Below are 21,257 nucleotides of genomic sequence, written 5' to 3'. Positions count from 1 at the left end.
TACAACAGATGGTGCCCAGGGGCAGAACTGGCAGCAGGACAGGTACGAACAGATGAAAAGCTCTGATTATCTCCCCTCTCCTTGCCCAAGCAGCAGTGATCACTGTCCCCAACCAGAGCTCCCTTCCCACGCAGAATGGCCACTACAGAGCACCTGGAACATAGATATTCTCACTCTATTCCTTACACTGGCGTCCCCTCCCAAGCTTTGCCTTTTTTTTTTGAGGGTGTTTACTTTTAGTTTTTAAATTATCCTCAAAACATATGAACTACGAGTTAGCAATAGTTCTCTCAAGACCTACAACCTCCCGCTGCGAGAGTCTCACGTAGCAACCATCTATGTGACATGTTAACCACACAGATGACAGATGGGGTATTAGGAACACTCAATCTAAACCACCTTCCTCCCCCGCCAGCTCTCAAGGGGCTCCACCATAGCCTTTTACTTAACTGTACGCAAACTTGCATTCAGAAGGAGATCAGGTTACTGAGTCACAGAATTATTGGGGCTGGAGGAGATCCTCAGGAGAGCATCTAATCCCACCTCCTGCTCAACACAGGGTTAGCACCAATTTCAGAGCAGCCTGCGTGGGATTTTGTCCAGCGGGGGCTTAAAAACCTCCAGGGACAGAGGCTCCCCCACTTCTTCAGACAAACTTCCACTGCTTGACTGTCTGCAGAGGGAACACTTCACCCCTCCTTACGCCAAAGCAGAACCTCCTGTCCTTTCGGTCCATGATCGCTGTCAACCTTCCTGCCACGCACACCAGTAAGGAGCCTGTTTCTGTCACCTTGATAACCTGCTCTTATACATCCCAATGCCTTCGCTTGTTCCAAACAACAACTCTGGTTCCACCAACCTCCTTAACGAAGCCAAATTTCTTTATGAAGTTACTTAATATTTTTGCCCAGGACCCAGCTCGCGAGGCCGAGGCTCCGTCCGGCAGCGGCTCAGCTCTGCCTGGATTTTGCGGTGAATTCCACCAGCTTCTTCACAGCCAAACCAGGGAACACCCCAGTTTGTCCCCTACCAATGCCGGAGCATGGCTGGAGCGCTGCTCCATGGCCCTCTCTTTAGGGACCGCGTGCATCACATTCCCCCAGTAACTATTTTCGAGAGGTATCAGGTGGCACTTTCTAAATCAACTTATTCAACGTAGTACTGATCAGTGAACTGGAAACGGAGACACTGCCACAGTGAGAGGGCAGGGACTGGTGACGTTAACAGCAAATAAAGACCAGACACCACCGAAACTGCTCAGGAGGGTGTTTCTCAGCTCGGAGCCGCGGTCACCCCAGCAGAGCACGACGGATGAGACCCTGCCCAGGGCAAGGGGACCCAACGTGTCCTGCTCCCACCAGAACCTCTGCAGCCTCCCGGGAACAGCAGTGTCGGGTCAACAGGAGGGAACTCAGTCAGGATCCAGGTATACGATGTCACCACACTTACTTCTGGCAACCGGTACAGGAATCTCATTAAAAACCACAATCTGAAGACTTCTCAGACGCGATCTGCTTTCCATCAGAGCACATGGATCACCGAGTGTGTTCTTTTTTTAATGTGACACTGATTTACTAATGCACCAGCTTCCCTCTTGCTGCAGGTCAGTCTCAAGCGCCTGTTGGTTCCCTGCTCCTCCTCTATTTTAAAACATTGCCACTACATTTATGTTTTCCAAACCTCTGGAACTCCTTCGGTCTTCCCAGATTTATCACACAGCAGCAGCCAGGATTCAAAAAGCCGCTTTGCCAGTTTGTTTTAAACAGACAGGTTCCCAATCTTGGTCAAGTTTCAAAGACTTTAAAGAGTTATCTTGTATTTAACACCCTCCCTTGTTACCAGTGCAATGGAAAGTACTTTATGAGGATATCAAAGCAGAGTACATCATCCAGCTCCTCCCCAAACACATGAAACGCTTTACTCCTCAGTATTGTTATTAGCCATCAGTTCAGGGGGTTTTTAATCTTTCCCAACAATATAAACACTACTGATGAAGTTTATTTTGTTATAGAGATACGACAATATTTCTCACTGCCCCAAGATATATTTGGTCATCTTATTAATCGCTTACCTACCTCGTTTATAGAGTAACAGCTGCTTATCTATAACTTGTTGTTGCAAAAATGTTCCTAGGGGATTCTTTTTAAAAGATACAACACGATTACTGGGACAGAGTCTTTGCAAAGGGAAGCAAAGCCACGTCCGGCAGCACCCAGCACCAAGCTGAGACGCTGCTGGGTGTGCAAGGCTAGAAACCAACCTCCAAGAGATGGTTCAGTGCAAAATCAAACCAGAAACACTGGTTTTGGAACATCTACTAATTTAGCTGGTAATCTACTTTCCAAACCACCACAGAAATGCTGATACTACCAAAACGCTATGTTTTATGAGTTTTGTAAAATGTGTCTTCATGTTCATAAAAGAAAACTTCAATGCACCTGTCGCTGGAATGTGGACTTTGCCCTCAGCTCAAGGAGCATTACTGGCTCTGCTGTAACCGTACCCAAAAAGAGTATATAAGTGCGAAAAGCCATGCCACGCATGTACAAAAAGATACCAAACTACAGGAATTGTTTTCCAACATCAGAAAGAAGGAAAAGTTATAATCGGTTCTTCAGGGGCTCAGCACAACCGGGAAAGCAAAACCCGGGTACGCACGGCTGCTCCACTCCGCTTGAGCAAGCTTTGTTTACTACAGAAAGTGGTTTTAGAGTTTAATTTATGAAGTGCCTGGCAAAGGTGGGAGCAGCGAGCGGCAGCGCTCACGGATCAGCTGAAATTGCTGCATCGAGCCCGGAGGCTCCAGCGAGGATTTCCAGGCAGGTCTCACCACGTCCTGCTGGCTTTACCATCTACCAGGACAACTCCACAAGATAAAAACTTAACTCCTCATATACAAAGTTTCTATTGCCTAAACAGTCCAGCAAAATACCCAGCATGACTACAGACAGTTCCGAGAATGTTTTGCTTACCACAATGTATTTCAAACAAACAAATCAGATGGTTTGCTTATAAACAAAGACAAGAACACTGAAAAGGCTCTAGCAGCATTTTGCAGCTATGGAAAGCCAGAATGGCCAATTCTGATCAAATTTTCTCAAGACAGAGCAGCAAACAGAGAAGTAATGAGATTTAGCATTACACAGAAGGCAGGTAGCTGCAGGAAAATCCTGGGATTGTTTATGGCAAAGAGAAACAGGAGACACGAGGGGAAAAAAGAAATACGTAAAATAATGACACCTAAACCAAGAAAAGGATCCCATTTACCTCTTTTCCATACCGAAAATGAACTGAAATTAAAAAACAACAAATTAAAACAGAGGAAATGAAATTCCACGGCATACCATGCATATTAAGCCTCTGGGACATATTGCCACAGAGCAACGTGGGAGTAATTCCATAAAATATTGGAAGTGGATTTACATAATAAGAACATCTGCGATTCCATTAGCAGAGTAAAAGAAAGAGTACACCGGCTATAAATGTTCATCCAAGCAGGCATAAGCAAAGCAGTAATTAATGTGATCAGAAAGTTATCTCCTGCACAGGCAGGTTATTCCACATTTGCCTGCATTCGAGCTCTGGGATTTTCATGCGCAATGTGCCAAGCGGCCGCTGCCCGAGATAGGACGGGTGCCCGGGTAGGTGGGCTGTGATCTAATCCGGTTTGGCAAGCTTCACGTCTGTGGAGAGAGATCACATTGCAGTTTTCAGCAGCTTATTGTGCAGCTTCTCAAACACAGAAACAAGACTACCCACTTCTTTTTTTAAGCGGAGATTATCCTCCGTGACACAAAAAGGGCAGATGAAATTTCAGCCAAACCTATTAAATAAATACCTGCGGAGCAGCGAGCGACCCTGGAACGCTCTGGTGGAAACATGGCTATTTTGGAAAGTTCTCAGCACCTGAAAAAGAATGGGTTTACTGGGGAAATAATCAGAGTTTAGCTGGAAGGGCTGCTACTGGAGAGCCCAGTGGTTAACCCTGACTACAAGGATTCTCAGGAACAGCTTCCTGTGTACCCACACTCCTGTGTTTTAGGCTGGATGTGGGTCCGGGAAAGTCTGACAGCGACAAAAATGGCAGTAGGTGCATCAGGAGGGGACGGGGAGGTCTGCATCTCAGGAAAACAGGGGAGCGAACGCAGGCGACACGCAGACCTAACACTCACATGGGGCAGGGGCTGCCGGGGCTCTGAGGCCGGAGTGTGTCCCCCCCCACTTTCCCACCGTTCACAAGCAACTCGCTGCCAGGGCCAGTTTTTGCATATCTGACTCAGCCCTAGCCCTGAAACAGTTCAAGCAAGCACGTCCGACTGAGAGCTCAACCACCATGGGCTTTCCCGGAGAGCCACAGCCTCAGAAACCACTTCTGTCCCGGAGAACGACACCATCCAGCTTCACATTTCCACCCAACAACAGACCCGGCGGATCCCAGAGGGCCCCGGGCACGCAAGGCTGGGGGAACACCAGTGAGCTGGGAACCCTGCCGTCAAAAACAGGGCACAAAGAGCCACCATCTCCCCCCCAGCCCAGGGGGAAAAGCCTTTGCCTCCCAGCGCTGCCACCTCTACAAACCCCCCCTCCATTTCCAGCAAGTTTACAAAGGCGTTCGTGCTTTAGCCAAAGACAGAAACGTGCTGGGCAGGGAACTGAAAGCAGATTTAAGCTGGAAGAACCATACCTGCCTTGCCCGGGGCCTGCCGAGCAGAGGGAACCACTGCCATGTCTCTTTTGAACTCCACAGGTTGAGCCAGGCTGTCGTTTCGACATTCCGTGCAACTTTCCACCAGCACACATGATATGTTCAAACTTGAGTAACTCCTCCCTCCCTCCGCACACAGGCCCAGGAGATGGCCCTGCCTCTATCATCCCAGTTCCTATAGCAACTCCTGACCCAGCAGATGGAAACAGAGCTGTTTTCTAGGCAAATCTGCCTTCTTGGATTCCTCCGCTCTTCCCTGCTGTTGGCCCCTCCTTGCTCCAGTGCTCTCCCCAGGGGCTGCTCTGCTGGCACTTGGCCCAGACTTTGCCTGGAGGAAGGCCAAGCTTTGAATTCATTTAGTAAAACCACAACATAAAGCAGCTCTCCTGCTCAGGAAGCAGGGCCCGTGTAGTCCCAGGGGCGAGCCAGGCCCCGGCAGAGCCGGCTGGCACCCTCTTGTTCAACGCAGCTGCCCGCGCTTGCAGGAAACATCCCAGCAGAGGCATCACCACACCATGCTCCTCATGCCCATCCTTCACCAGCCTGTGTCGTCCGTGGGGGAAAGGTAAAACCCAATACAGAACTAGTCATTAATTAAGTCCAGCCGATGGGATTATTGCAACTGAAGAGCAGAGCGGGGAATTTCTCAGACACTTGGGCTTTTGCTTCCAAAGCCTTTCCTGGGAGAGGGGGAGCCCAGCAGTGACATTGGGTCTCAATGCACGTTCATCACAACCGCTCACCCCTATTGCTTTCCTGGGCTGGGGTCCCACAGGAGCAAAGATCACTAAATGCAGCTGTTAGACAGCTGCGTGGCACCACATCCATTTCCTTTTCACTTAGAATACAGAGGGACAACAAAACTCAATACCACAAGGTGGTACTTGGGGGGGAGATAATTATCAAAGTTGACAGTGAGAACCTCACAGAGAGGTGACATTGCTAAAGCTCCATGGTGGCAGGACAAGCAGGACTGGTGCAGATGGGGCCACAGGAGACATTGCCATGGCTGGGGGGGCTGGAAGGCTGTGGGCACCCCACGGAGAAGGGCTGTGATGTCCCATTTGGACACCCTATCGGGGTAAGTGTCCCCCTGGGGCCAGCACAGCAGTGCCAGGGTGGGACGGGGACACCGGTGTTGTATAGCAGTGACACTCACAGGGACTCTGCAGCAGGAGGCCGAGAAGCAGACACAGCAGCAATTCAACCCATTCTCAAAAGCCCCCGCATTCTACACCAGGCTTCACGGCAGCAATCGCAGCAAAGCATCACGAGAAGCAGCGGGTATTTTGGGGATCCAAAAGAACAAAAGGAAGCAGACACGAATCACATTGTGCCCACACGAAGTCCCAACTGGAAAACACAGCTGTGAGCTGTAAGGCACAGTCATACGTGCAGTCAGATGCTGCCTCGCTCCCATCTTCCTCCCTGCCTCCTTACCCCATCTCAGCCACACAATCCACCTCTGTACCAAGAACACAGAGCTATCTACTCTATTCCTCCCTTTGGGTAATTTTTCCATGCTTGAGCACATTAAACAGCTCAGAGGACAGGACAACCCTTAAGGCGCATAGACGGTTTGGGACAAAAAACACATGACCAGCAATAGGGTGGAGGTGGAAAGACATGAGACCTCTCCCTGCTAGGGAAGCCCTACTCCAAGAGGGTGTTCCTGATCCAGATAACACACCAAAAGGGCATTCTCCTGCCAAAATAAGGATGCTTGCCCTGTGAACATAACGGTTAAGCCATATCACAGGCCTCTGGGGTGAGCTGGGATCGCAAGGATTCCCTTTGGAGGACACAGGGCAGCTTGTGGCAGAAGGTACCTCTGGACATCCAGGAACAGGGAGCCCAGGGGGGACATCAATAAAAGCATCAAAACAGATGTATGGTCACAGAAGCAACATCAAGGGTCTAGAGAAAGCTTCCCATTCCCCACGGCACTGGGCAGAGCAACGGTGCAGCTTGCAAATGGATTTGAGGAGCTCCTTCCCCTGGGGAAGGACGGTGCCGGAGCAGCACAAAGCCCTGCTAGAAAACTGCTGACCTTGCAGTTCGACTCACTGCCTTCAGCACTTCAACACAGAAACAGGCTCGCTGCTGGATGCCCTCTGAAATGTAACTCGATCCCACGGTATACACTCACTAATCAATCTGGGCATAAAGCAAAGCCGAAAACAGCCCTCTTTTTTTTTTTCTTCACTGGAATGAGCCCAAATATGCACAATAACAAATCCCACTCGGAGCTATTACAAACTAAAGCACTTCAGAGAGTTTTGCGTCTCGCATTGCAGAGGGAGCATACTTCTGCCATAGCATCATCACTTCTCAGATGGTGTGTTTGAGAGACTTCCTAATGACCTCACAGCAGCACATGTGACCAGTAAGTCATCTCAAAGGACGAGAAATAACATCAACAGACCCTGTTTTGCTTTCTGCAGCATGAGCAGGTTTCCGAACGCGAGGGAGCACAACCAGCTCAGTCCAGGGCTGGCATTTTTATAGTTTCTCCAATAGATTGTGTCTGGCTCCAAGAAAATATCAGACCAATTAATAGATTAAGGCCCGTTAGCAGACACTAAATTCCATATACAAATTTAGACACGAAAGCTTGTTTATCCCAACGCAAGGCAATTTGGCTGTTTTTCAGTCATCCGTATGGTATCCTGAATCCCAGAAATATTTCAAAAGCATTCTAAGAGGAGATAAGAAACAGTCTCACAAAATGTTGATTGTTTACAACCCAGACATGCTTTAACAGGCTTAAAAAACAACTTTTTCTTCCAGTGTTTAAGAATAACCCCTAAACTTGGGTGAGTCTGAGCAGCAAGGCAGAAATCTGAAATTCACGGGTGATGAAGTGGTGAGCAGTTCACACTGAAATTGAGAAGCTGCCCTTTGCTGTCCCAGGGGCACCGCGAGAAATAAATGAACAAACCCTGAGGAGTATGTTGATGCTACGGCGAAGACAAGACGACAAACAGCTCAAGATTGATGATGGCCTTGAACTTCTGAGCAGATCTCTCCTCTGCACTGAGCACAAGGTTCTTGCGGAAGAAAAGCTAAAGAAATACATTGTAGAAACGTCAGGAGAGACATGCCACAGACCTGCTCCACAACGATATGGGAATATATATCCAAGTATGAATAAGGAAAACAAACAACTAATTGAAATACCACCTAAGAGCTTTTTCCACCAGGCCTCTCCTGCAGCAGCAGCACAGGGTCACTCCAGTGATGCCACCAGGCCACACAACCTTCTCCAGCGGCTCTGCCCCACGGTCGGACAGGACCAGGACACACCTGAGCAGCCCCTGGCTAAGCAGGGACCAGGAGCTGGCGAGCACAGGACAGTCCCATTAAGGATGCTGGACCTGTACGCATTCAAGTTTATTATTTCAGTGAGAGGCACTGAAAGCCAACTCCTACCTTCACCTTCCCAAGAGCTTTTGATGGAACGCAGCAGCCTGCTGTACAAGTGCTTTGTTTACACCCTGCAGGGCTCTTCCATCCTTCCCCGTAGTGTGAGAGCACGCTCACTCCCACCCCAGCTGGAGCACCTGCTCAGCCTGGCTCTGCCAGCGCCGTCCTGCCACCGCGCAGCAATCCAGCCGTAAACCTGGGGAAGGAGGGGAGCGGGGCAGAGCTTGGCGTGGTGGGGAGGGCAAGTTTGGGACATGTGTGTGACATTCCCTGAGAAATATCGCCAAACCACCCTTACATATGAGCTGCTGTACTGCAGGGTAACAGAAGGTGGCTCAGAGATGACACCACGGTGACATACACAGACACCTGATGTGGGACAGGCCTCCCAAGCAGTATGAGACACAAGAGGGTGCAAGGGCAGCACCACACACCCCCCACCCCATGCCAAGGAATCCTTTCCTGCTCTGAAAAGAGGTGACGAGTTCTCAAGAGGGCAAATACCCCCACAGTACTCTGTCTCATTTGCCCCTCAGCGGCTTCCTAAATCACTAGAACCAGCACAACCTCTGGGCCAGCCATGGGATAAACACATCCTCATGTCCCAGCAGATGGAGTCTGCAGCTGAGCCAAGCTGCTTGTTTCTGGGTGCACGGGCAGCTGCTCAGTGAAGTCCTGTCCTGCTGGGACATGGGAGCAGAGGCCTCAGCACCACTTTGCCATCACAGTTCCCTCACCCAGGGATGAGAACAGTTGGGGAGGTGGCAATGGAGGAACAACAACTACCCCCAGACCCCAAAATCTCACTCAGAGCCTTAATACTATCAGGAAAAGTCCAAACAGCAGCAGCCTCCCATTCGCCCTGTCTTTTAAACACAGTCTCAGCTGCTACACATGGGCTGCCCCAAAGATGGGGAGGAGAACAGAGAGAAGGAAAAGTAGAACTTGTACCCCCAGGTCAGAACAAGTGGAACGAGAACAATTTAGCTTTACTTGTTGTAATGACAAAGCCCCAGCGAACACGTCATCCAGCCGAGGAACAAACTCCGGGCACAGAGCAGCGCTCAGCAAGGACACGCTTGTCAACACCCTCCCTGGCCATCTTTGCTGGCACAATTGTGAGAAAGGGGCAGAGAAAACCATTATCTGCAAACAGACATCCCTCCCTGTCCCTGGACACTGGGACCTGCCCAAGCAGGACGTCTCCAGCCTCTCTGCCTTGCTCTTATCTGCACTGTGAGCCAAGTACCCTCTGGTGTCCCGCAACAGCAAGCGCTGCAGATGAGAACTGTCACAGCTCCAAGGAAAGCGCAACTCCCGTGAGCCAGGTGAGCCTCTGCTCTGGAATTCTGACATCTAATCCCTGGAAGCAGTTCATATATTCAGCAGGCACAAGGCCTCTTTCAAAGCTGACCTTTCTCTTGAAGCACTAGATAGTATCTAATGTCCTGAGCGTTGTCCTTCACATGTTCCTCACCCACCACTGCAGCAGGGCAGCTCTTTCTGCCCCCCGTCCCTGTAATGAGTCTGAAGCAAAGAAGGTGGCGTAAGGAGAGCTCCAAGAAGCAGAGCTGCACGGGTCCCAGGACTGCTGGGGACAAACCCTGCCGTCCCACCTGCAGGGATGCTTCCCCACATCTGGTCCTCCCTCCCAGACGTTTCCCAGGTGAACCTGTGTTGCATATTTCACCTCAAGAACTACAGGCTGTGGGGACCCGAGAACACCAATGTCTGCGCATTAATTCCAAATCAAGCTCCGAGAAAAGCTTCCTTCACTGGAGATTTTATTCCAGGGACATGAAGAATATGAGCAGAAAGCCAAAGCAAACCATAAGCCCTGGCTATAAGCTTCAGCGAGGAGCAACAGCACGTGACAAGGGAGAGATTCATCACCAGTCATTTGCTTTTCCCAGCAAGGGACACCGAACCAAGTGACCCACCAAACAGGTAGAGCTCAGCTTGTGCCAGTGACACCACTACAGCTCCTCCACCTGCAAAGCACACAGACCTCTGCAAAAATAAGAACTGGTGGGAAAACAAGAGCTGCCAGCCCCCAGCTGACACCGCTGAAGGTCTGTACAGCTGCCGCAGGACCCTCCGGCCATCCGACCCCTGCCCTGACCTCTGCACCTTCGGCCCAAGCTGGCGCATAGAGAGCAGCTGACAACAGTAGGCACCGCATTCCTTCGATTCCTCAGCAAGGACGATCATCTTCAAATAGCCAGGAGACTGCAGAAGCCCAAGCTCCCAGCCTTTTTTGCTGGGTCTGCTATGGAAACAAAAGGCAGGAGAGTGCTCTCGGGTACACAGTTCAGCCAGGCAGGACAGCAAAGGGCACCTCGTAACCCACTCAAGGACACCGCTGCTTGCTCCACACCACCAGATGCCCCCGACAAGGGCTGGTTTGCACTCTAACAGGATACAACATCCACCTCCAGAGCAGATGACAGCGCCAACGAGATGACGACCAGCCCACGGCAGCTCTCATTTTCAGCACCAGTGAAGCACGCACATCATTGCTGAATCTCCCTGTTAGATGAGGAGACACAGATAGATTGGAGTCTAGCAACGAGGTCTTGGCCAGGGAAGCCTCCAACTCCTCAGCAGCTCCTTGCATCTCAGCCATTTCCCTTCCAAGCAAGGCCTTCTGGCCAGAGCAAGCGTATGGGTGTTGCAATCCGCAGTTTGTCTGCAGACACCCAGCCCAGCCGCAGCAGCAGCAGCAGCAGCAGGGCCCTGCTCTGGCCTGACTACGCACCCTCCGCGGACACCCACTGTGCCCAGAAGCCCGTGGCACTCCTGAAGGCCAGCCTACTTCTCTGATGCAGAGAGCTGTTCTGCTCCCATTAACGCTCAGGACCACGATGTACACTCCGACAGGCACTCTCATCTCATGACCTGGTGTTTTTCCCTGAAATAAAAGCAGCAGGCTCTGTGGAAAAGCCTCTCCTCCCGCCGCGAGGGGCTGAGGTTGGCAGATGAAAGGCAACTACGTGTCTTGTGTATGTGTGGGCTCAGCCTGGCCAGCACCCATCCCACACTCGGCCTCGGGGCGAGGAATGCTCTGAGTGCTCATCCTGCGCCTCCTGGCCAGCCTGGCTCTCATCTGGGCAAACACCATGGCTAATACCGGGGGGAAAACACCCGTGTGCTCACTCCAGCAAAAGGACACGTCCTACAAGCACTGCTTCACCTGTAATAGCCCGTGCAACCACGAGAAAACCACCTAACAGGATCCCTGCCCTTTCCTGCAGAAACAGCACCAGGGTCTGCTCATATTTCCCATACTAGCACGGAAAAGACAGGAGGATGCAGATCCATTACACTACTAGCCCTACTGGGACATTTCCTAAGAGTTCACTCGAATGTTTTTCAACCTGCAGGATGAGGTAATTCAAACCCAGATACATGACCCACACTAAAAGGTGGTTCACTAGGTACGACTCTCAAGCAAAAGCAAATAAAAGCTGATCCGGTATGGTACGCTGCTCCATCCCCGGACGTTTGCAAGACTTGGCCAGACAAAGCCACGGCTGAGTCAATCACACGCTGGAGACAGTCCCACTTGAAGCAGGAGGTCAGGCTGAAGATCTCCAGATGTCCTTTTCAACCAGTATTTCCATCACTCCATGACAGCAAATGAAAGGAGGCACAGTAATGATTGCCAGTGGTTTTATGAAAGACTCGCATCAAGTTTCTCTGAAGGGATCTTTCTAGATTATATTAAAAGCTTGGTTAATGAAGGTGTCGGCACTGACACACTCGGGGCTAATTCTGTACTGGCAGGAATACTGGAGTACCAGTGCCTGTGACTTGATACACTGCACGGGTCTCAAACAGGGTCAGTACACCGCGTCAGACTGTCCTCGCACAAATTAACACCCGTCACACGAGATTTCTTTTTGGCGTTTAACTTCAGCTACGCATTCAAAGACAAAAGCTTGCAATAATTCCAAGAATACAGGTTAAAAGCAAGACAGCCAATAGCTCTCAAGACATTAGAAGCAACTAGAAAAATCATTTCCCACTAGAAGTCTTCCCTCTAGGGAGGTCTCAGAAGCACTGCTGCTATTTGGTGTCCTTCCAGTGCTGGGACGAGGCCAAAAAAATGCCGCAGCAGACACTGAACCACATCTGATCACTGGTGGTTCAGTCCTCGGGGAGAAGGCAGCACAAGGTGCTCTGTCTGAAGGGTGATGGGGACGCTGAGACCCCGAGAGAGGGGCAAGGGACACCAGAGAAAGTGCCATCAGTGCCATTCATAGAATCATAGAATGCTAGGGATTGGAAAGGACCTGTAAAGCTCATCCAGTGCAATCCCCCCATGGAGCAGGAACACCCAGCTGAGGTTCCACAGGAAGGTGTCCAGGCGGGTTTGAATGTCTGCAGAGAAGGAGACTCCACAACCCCCCTGGGCAGCCTGGGCCAGGCTCTGCCACCCTCACCAGGAAGAAGTTGCTTCTCAAGTTTAAGTGGAACCTCTTATGTTCCAGCTTAAACCCATTACCCCTTGCCCTACCATTGTTTGTTCCTCCTGTGTCTGCCCATGGTGTCTGCACACAGCACTGGCCAGCAAAGCTCATTTTCTCAGGATAAAGCCCCATCCAGCTCGTCCCGAAGCATGAGGGAAATTAGATTGCGGCTAGCTCAGCATGTAGATGGACAGCATCGTACTGACGGAAAGACAAAGGACACTTTGGGAAGTTGGATTATTTAAATAACATCCGTCGCACTTAGAAACGAAGTCCATGAGATGAACTGAGAGCATCGGGACACTTGTCCAGGGGAACAGCGAGGGTGCTCACTGCACGGCCAGCTCTGCTGCTCTGATCTCTCCAGCGGCTGAATCACAGCGCACATGGCCAACACCTCATCCCAAACAACACCATGGCACTGGAGGCCGCACGTGTTCTCACAAGCATCCCCAGCTCAGCTCCGCTATAAAAGCAGAAAGGAAAGATAAACATTCCTGGAAGATCACATTACCCAGCATGAAGACACGACAGTTTGTCAGGAACAGTAGAAACAGCCCCAAGCTTAGAGAAAAACACTTATTGTAGGCCGATATTTTCACATTGGAGAATACCGGTCCTGCAGCTACTTCTGCTACAGGTTTGGCGGTGGTTTTTTGTTTGTTTTTTACTTTTTGACAGGCAGAAACAAATGAGCACAAGTGAAATAACACAGCAGTACTACAGACAGACAACAAAACCTGACACCTGGCTAGTTCAGCTCTCCCTAAGAGGGCAACACAAATCACTGATACCACCACCACTTGATACACCCAACAAAAACATGCCCAGATTCTCCTCCTTCAAGGAAAAAGAGCAGCTGCAAACGCAGTGTGCTCTGCAGGCTCTGTCCTTGCTTGTTCTCCAGCGGCTCTTCGTTACTGATGGGTGGGGTGTTTTTACACCTTAAATGCTATTCCCAGAGAAACTGAACTAAACTTCTCATTTTCACTGCATAAATTCATCTGGTTGGAAGAAAATACCCCACCCTATTCTTCTGGCCTCCAAACTGCAGCTGGCAGACTCAGGACGTACAATAGTCCTGGGGAAGAAACACGACTGTTAACTTTGCTTGTCTCTGTCTCCTCCTGTCCTCTCGCCCTCTCCTTCATCCCCCACGGCACATACGAGCTGATCATCTCCCCACCATCTCCTGACGAGAGCCGACTTGTGTTGGGTTCATCAGGACTTGCAGAGCTTTGCAGACAGATCTGGGCACAGCACCCAAGCATCAAGAAAGTGAAGTCAAATCAGGTCAGGAGAGCATCATCCATGCCGGGAGCCCTTCCAAGCAAACACCCAGAGAGCTGCTGCGCTAGGAGCGGACAGGCCCCAAATCCAGATTTTGGAACAACTCCACCCAGTTTAATTCCTTGCTCACGCATTCTGCAAGCATTAGTTCTGAGTGGGCTGGTGTTTTAACGGCTGCAGCCCTGAAGCTTCACGGACAAAACAAGGTTTAGGCAGCACTCTTTGGGGCAGGGATCGCCACCTCCCATGTGCACACGCTGCTCAACCCAACGGCCCCAGGATCATCAGCCAAACTGCGGGCGGACAGACGGCCCATGAACAGACCCAGCAGGATCCCATCCAGGAGCAGGGAGCAGTGCGAAGAATGAAATGGTTGAGCTGCTACAAAAAACATACATCACTGCAACCCATCAGAGCACCAAGTGTTCTACCAGTCCTTTCTTTCAAAGGAGGATTCTGGGATTATTAGCCAGTAAGGGCATGGAATCAAAGCAACTTATGTTCGCAACTTATGTATGACATTGACAGTAGGCATTTTAACTTGCACTGTACTACACACTCACCAGGATGCCAAACCAAGTCTGATGAGATGAGCCTGCAAATAGGTGTTTTCCACTTCCACGTGCTTGACTTTCCACCTCTATGAAGTACTTGTGTGAAGTTATGCACGGGAAAGAGCTTCTGATAAACCCCCATGGAGCAGACAGGCTTAGGTGACACGAAAGAAACCCATCACCAAGTCTGTGCTCAGCTCTAAGATTTACTTTCAACTATTTGATGCAGAAAGCAAGCTCACGGGAGCACCTCACAGAACCAGAGCGTCCTACAGACAGAACGTTGATGTAGAGTGCTAGGAGGTTTTAATGCATCTTGGTTTATACATTCCTGTCTTCAAGTTGCGTGATGTGTTTGGGAGATTTCAGGCTTGGATTTGACATTTTCCCTGCCCACTTTGGCTGTTTTTTTTTAAAGACAGATTGGGAACAAGTGATTCCTTGGCTCCTGTTCCCATAATCAATGTTAGCAAAATTTCCCCCACCATCACATCAAATCTATTTTTGCATAACTAATGCCTTCTTGATTTGGAAGAAGAAATATTTTTAGGCACAAAGAGGTCCTGGCATATCAGGAAAGTGCCTTTCCACCTCACCTGTGAGAATGGGCTGTACTTCAAAGCTCCTGGCAACAAAACTTTTTTGCTCACTCCCCTATGCTACAACACCATCCAATGTCACCTTAGAACAGCTTTGCTTAATGTTCAGCATTTTTAAACAATGGCTGGGATTATTTTGGAAGAAGAGGTCTGTCTATTAAGGACACCTTAACCCAATTGCCATAAAGAGAAATGGAGACCAGCGTCCCTTTAGAGAGAGGGCAGAGAGCGGTGGGATCCTCTGCAGCAGAACATCAGCATCAAGTCTTCCCTTCACAGAATATTCTCATGCATTAACAGCAAAAATATCATCAATTCTACATAAATTCCTTCACCGAAGCCAGCAGAAAAACGTCTGTGGAATTAAGGCAGATGAGAGACTTCCCTCGCTTGGGCTTATCCCAACACTGTGCGTATTAAAGAGAGAAACAGAGCTAAGGAAAGATGAAACACTTCCTTGCTGTCTCCTGTTGCTGTCCAAGCAACAGGACCCAGCACTTGAGAGCATCCCTGGATATTCTTTATACTCAGAAAGCTCTTGTTGGAACACAAAGCCGCCCTGAGGACGGATGCTTTGGCCGTCTCTGGTGTTTTGTATGTGCCATGAGGACCACGGGCATGTGACTTGTGTGTTAAAAACTTTCTGGCTCACCAGTTGAAGTTCAGATTCTTTCCCTGCAAAACACACTGCATGATCTCATCTGCAAGCAATCAGCCTGAGAAATCGGCTTGTTAAAGGAAGCTTCTAGGAAAGGAGAGATTCTCTGGAGAATTTGGGGGTCTATATAATTTTAACCAGTTTGTTAAACCCCAGCTGCTCTTCTCCCCGTTGGGGTCACACAACCAAGAAACCATTTCTCCTCCCACACATCTCCAGACAGCAGGACAGTTTGCCAACACCTAACTGGAGCATCACATTTTCATCCTTTTAAAGCGTTCACATTTTCATGCAAACTCATTTTAAGCCGGTGTTGGAAGAGCGCAAGAACAAACTCAGAGCTGCAAATCGAGCAGTGTCCGAAACACATTCCATTAAACGTGTGATGGTGATGACCTGAATGTGTTAAGACAGAATATTCTCTTCATTTCTGAATATGTGTTTCAGCATTTCCCCACGATCATCAGTTGGGTCCTAGACATGTACCCAGAGACGAATAACCAGGACAGCAGGTGCTCTGAAGAGAAGTAGGGGAACACACAAGCAGCTCCCTGGAAAGGCAGCTTTACCCTGAGATTGCTGAAGGAAATGGAACAGAATTTTACCTGAACTCCTGGTGATGCTGCAGGAATATCCAGAAGCCCTACGCTCCATCCCCATGAGGAAACATCCTTTCCTTCCCAGTGAAACCCTTAGGGAAGCACAAGCACTGCTAAGAGCGCAGGAAATGAAGCGCAGAGGTTGATTCCCAGGTTACACACTCGGTTTATCTCTGCAGGCCCAGCTGCACCTTGTTCCTTTACAAGGAGCACTGTGGGGAGTACAACAAGCAGAGCAACTCTTATGCCCACAAACCCAGTCCTATTTGCATCCCCTGAGCTTGCAGGAAAAAGACCACCCCTCCTGCACCCCAAAGGGGAGGCAGGGAGGACCAGACGACAATCCTGCTTTTCTTCACTTTGTTCCACGCAAGCTGTCACACCGGGCATCAGCTGCATCTCCCAGGCAACCCTTTCTCAGCTGCCCCAGCTGGTGCTTTGAAAGACTCTTCTTAAAATTCTTGCATAGAAATCACTGTTCAGTGTTCAACAGTGCATACAGCAGGGGAAAAAAGAGATAAATAAAAGCTAGCCTGTCTCTAACAAAAGAGATGAGGAGCACTGAACCCTTGGCTCTTCCCAGACATGGATTATTCCAAGTGAAGTGATTATTCACCACTTCCAGCACCTATTTGCAGTTCAGCTTCCAAGAGTAACTGTTATGAAACAAACAGAAGGAAGCAGAGATCAGAGTGGAAAGGCAACACACATTTATTACCATGAGCGCAGAAGAGCGAGTTAACTGCACCGGGTTCTCCTCAATTTGTCTCTTCACTAAAGCTACTTTAAAAAAATTACCTGCGCCTCAACCCACGGCTCTTGAATTAATCGTGAGAATCACTGTGCGGGACTTTGCCTTGTACAACGCGGGATGACAGTCAGGGTGCAGCTGTTTCGGTCAACAGTGGCACCTTCCAGTCCAAATGCGAGTCCAAACCTCACAGGGACTTGAAATATTGCAGCTTTTTGCTGTGTCTTTAAAAAGAAAGAAGAAAAACCACATAGCTCTGTTTGACTGCAAACATTCAGCTAAACAAAATGTTATGAGAAGAGTCTCCAAGCTTTTCACTCCCGAGCCAAATTCCTAATTTTACTTGATTAAGAGCAGACACCCCCCAAAGATATGTCAGCTACTAGAATCAAGGTACAAGACAACTGCTCCCGAAGCCCTGGGAAAGCACATCTTAGAAAATTCAAAGCATAAAGAGGAGACGATATTGAAAAGCTCAGCTGCTACCTCCTATGGTGCAGCTTCTCAACCAAATCATGAAGGGGAAAAAGAAAAAGGAGACTTTCCGGCTCAAGTTCCAACTCCTTTTTAAAAATCAGTTTATAACCACTAAAATAAACACAGTAAGAACAACTGTGCAGTAACTGGGAACCTGCAAAAACAGCTGCAGTTTAAGAGCAGCTCAGGCAATGTCTGGCAAACACCAGCAGATACAAACAGCCCAAGGGGATGGCAGGACATCTGGGGCATGAAACAGTGAATTTCACCCACGGGCTCATTGAGAAACTGCCTGAAGTTGATCCAGCCAGGGTGCGCCAGGCAGAAGCTGTTCTGGCTGTGCTGTTCGCCGCGGTGGGCATTTGCTCCATTAGATCTGCCCATTCCCAAATTCCTCCCTCCTCCCAGGTGCCCGGGGCTCTCCCATGCCCTGAACTGTCTCAGCCCTGTCGAGCACATCCCAAGTAGACAACTCCAAGACACGGTTCTTGAACATTTCAAGCATTTTGAAGTCCCTCTAGGACATCTTCAGAACAGCAGCCACATCAGATGGCGCACAACTGCAGCAGCATCTCTAGAGAAAAACCACCCAGTCCTGCTGCCGTGTCACCTTGCGACTCCAGCCAAGGTAACTCCCCAGCACTTGGACAAGCAGGAGACTTTGTGCCTCTTTTCCCTCAATTACTTTTAGAACTGGAAGACTCAAATCTCCACAGAGCTACCTCAAGCCTTGCTAGAAAGCCACATGCTTTGAACATCCTCCTTCGCTGCAAAGTTGACAGTTTTCAATTATACCCAGTTCCAGTTGTTCTTGGCTCTCCCTCCCTCACCACAGACCTGTGCTCTCCATGGCTGGGCTTGTCACTGTGCGCAAAAACCAAACTCAGGAAAGCTGCAACAAATAAAGTCTTCCCAGAGAGTGAACTGAATGAGAAAGGTGAAATCTGCTGGGACAGTGAGGAGCCAGGTCTGGGGGAAGGGACAGGTCACCTGGGAACACCCAGGGAGCCACTGGGTCTTGCATGACAACTCCAGAAAGTTTAAGATGCTGCAATGTTCCAACTGTAGCCTATAACCATCAGGTCACAGATTCCTTGCTAGCAGCGAAAGAAAATCTCACACACCCACTCACAGCTGCCCAGGGGACAAGAACACACCTGGGTAATATATTTAGGTCTTCTTAAAATATAATTACTTCCCTCAATTATACACCCGAGGCCAGAACCCACAGGCTGAGCAAGCCACGAGCAGCATGGCAGCTAATTCACAAGGAGCTTCTCTTGATTTTAACAGCCCGCATTACCCAGACGATCAGGCTAAATGGACATCGGAGCCTTTCTAATTTTATGGTCTACAGAGAGGAGGCAGGAACGGCTGAGGGAAGAGCGGCGAGAACTCTGCCCACACACCCCACCACTCCTGGCTCCACAACAGAACTGCTGCTACTTCTTGTTCTTAATTATTTTTTTCACTAGAAGCAATTGAAAAGCAAAAGAAGAGCTCAGCATTTTAAAGCGAAGTGTCTCCAAACCTTGGGTTACCTTTCAACCCCAAAAGACAAAATATATAAGTGAAACAAAATCTCAGTCACTCCCTCAGAACATTTTTCCCTTTCTGCCTCCAGCAAAGCAAAACACCTTGAGCTCCACTTTATCACCTTTTCTAGCCTCATCTCCTTTGGCTTAAAAGATCCCACTGAAGAATTTGACATGGAACAGTCACAGATTCTCATATTTTATCTTTTCCCACTTCCCCTGTGCTAATTAAAGAACATTTAGAATCCAGACAAGGCAAAGAAACAGCCAGCATGCCCAGTGCAAAAAGGAAGAAAGAGAAAAGCACCAGCAAACATAAAAATGAAATACTGAGTATCAACCACAAAAAGCCACCATGAAAGTTTCAAAGCAAACTTTTCCCAGAGAGGGAAATCTTCAGAAAAAAGCTCTTCTGCTTAAGGATAAAAAATGGAAAGCTCTTTCATAAAGGGGAAAAACAAATAAACAAAAAACCCCAACCAAGTAAATCAACCAGCATGAGTGCCTAACTCTCAGCCTTCTGAGAAAAAAACGCATCTTGGGACCTGAGCGTAACTAACACCGCAATTAACACCGCAACTACCGCCGCCGCGCCGCACCACAGCAGCGCAGTTCACTCTCTCCTACCCCGCACAGCCCCAGCAGCTGCTGGTACGGCCACAAAGAACCTGCCCGAGAGCTGATCCAGCTGCAGGAAAGAGAAAACACGGCAGAAAGGCCGCCCCGGCCGCGGTCCCTGCTCGGCCGAGCCCGCGGCGGCAGCCGGGGGTGACCCCGGGGAGCGCGGACCCGGCGGCCCGGCCAACTGCGGGGACCCCCGGGCTGCAGCGGGAGCGGTGCTGGGGCCGGCTCCTCACCACGGCCGGCAAAAAGGCCCAACAAAGAAAGTTAAACCCGATCAGTGCTGCTGGCAACGTTAATTAAAAAGTTGTCTCGCTACGTGTTGAAACACCGGAACGCCCGGAGCCGCGTTTCAGAGTTCACGGGCTCTTGCACACACAAGCGACCCAAGTGCTGCAGCGGTAGGCGCAGCCAAGCACAAAGCGTGTGCCCCGGGCTGGTGGGGACTCACCGGCCCTGTCCCGCCTCCGCCGAGCGGCTCCTGCCCGGCCCGGGGGCGAGCGGCGCCTGGGCCCCAGGGACCCCGCTGAGCGCTGGTCCCCAACACCCCCGGCAGGCCGAAAGCCCCGCGGGGTTCACCGAAAGGCGCCCGGGACCTGCCCCGAGCTCCTCCCGCACCTGCGCCGGCCGAGCGCAGGGCACAACCGCGGCGGCCCCGCTGCCCCCAGCCCCGCCGCGCCGCCGGCCGGGCCCGCGGGCACCCAGCGGGGCGGAGCGAGGCCGCCGCCCCGGGCAGCGCCTCCCCCGGTGGTGGCGGCGGTGGCGGGCGGGGTGGGGCCGAGCGAGTGGCCGCGCTTACCTGGGAGACCGAGCGGCGGCGGCGGGCGCGGGCGGGCGCGCTGCATCACAGCCCCCTTCCGGCCAACGGGCGGGCCAGGGCGGGGGCGGCCGCGCCGCTCTTAAAGCGACCGCTCTCCGGGGCGGCGGGGACGGTGGGAGCGGGGGACCCGGCCGCGCCGCGGGGCCCGCCGGGCGGCGTCGCTATGGCAACGCGGCGCGGAGGGCGGGAGCGGCGGCCGGGCCGGGGCCGCCCTGGGGAGCGGCGGGGTGGCCGGTGGCAGCGCGGTGTCGTCCGTGTGCCTCAGTGCCCCGCCGCGACACCGTGTTCTGCGTGTGCTTCAGGAACCTGTCGTGTTCCTTTGTCCCCCCGTGTGCCTGAGTGCCCTCCCGTGTCCCCTCAGGGCCCCGCCAGGTCCCAGTGTGCTCAGGCCTGAGCCATGTTCCATTGTCCCCCAGGTTCCTCCACGCTGAGCCGTGTCCCTGTGTGTGTCACCACCCCGCCGTGTCCTCCTGTGCCTTAGGGCCCTGCCATGGCCGCATGTGCTTCAGGGCTGAGATGTGTCCCCCGTGTGCCCCGCATCCAGTTGACTCCATGTGCCTCGGAGCCATGCAGTCCCCCATGTCCCCAGCTCTGCCTCATGGCCCTGCCACATCCCCACTTGTGTTTCCCATCAAGTGGGAAACTCTACCGAGCAGGAGTAAGGAATGAAAGGAAAACACTGATTACCAGGGAAAGGTGTGCTCAGAGACACCAGGTGAAAATGTAGCCAAAACATCAGACCAGCTGCAC

The 21,257-nt window shown here is 50.9% G+C and overlaps 1 protein-coding gene across 7 annotated transcripts in view; it reads right to left on the bottom strand.

Moving 5' to 3' along the window:
* Nucleotides 1–20,618, bottom strand: part of LOC136110356 (discoidin domain-containing receptor 2-like) — a 57,466-nt gene extending 36,848 nt beyond the window's left edge. The window contains exons 1-2 of one of the 7 annotated variants that reach the window (XM_071817506.1): nt 4,685–4,884; nt 3,839–3,906 (exon numbers count right to left, since the gene is read on the bottom strand). The gene's annotated coding sequence lies outside the window, so the exon portion shown is untranslated. Of the gene's footprint in view, nt 1–3,838; nt 3,907–4,684; nt 4,885–17,101; nt 17,279–20,138; nt 20,279–20,486 lie in introns of those variants that run through there. The other 6 variants (XM_071817507.1, XM_065853683.2, XM_065853685.2 and 3 more) reach the window with 6 other exon arrangements.
* Nucleotides 20,619–21,257: the final 639 nt, after the last annotated feature.

The sequence above is a fragment of the Patagioenas fasciata genome, chromosome 20 (genome assembly GCF_037038585.1).
Source record: "Patagioenas fasciata isolate bPatFas1 chromosome 20, bPatFas1.hap1, whole genome shotgun sequence".
In the NCBI taxonomy this organism is placed as follows: domain Eukaryota; kingdom Metazoa; phylum Chordata; class Aves; order Columbiformes; family Columbidae; genus Patagioenas; species Patagioenas fasciata.
The sequence above is the reverse complement of the archived record's forward strand: the minus strand, read 5'-3'. Positions and strand labels throughout refer to the sequence as shown.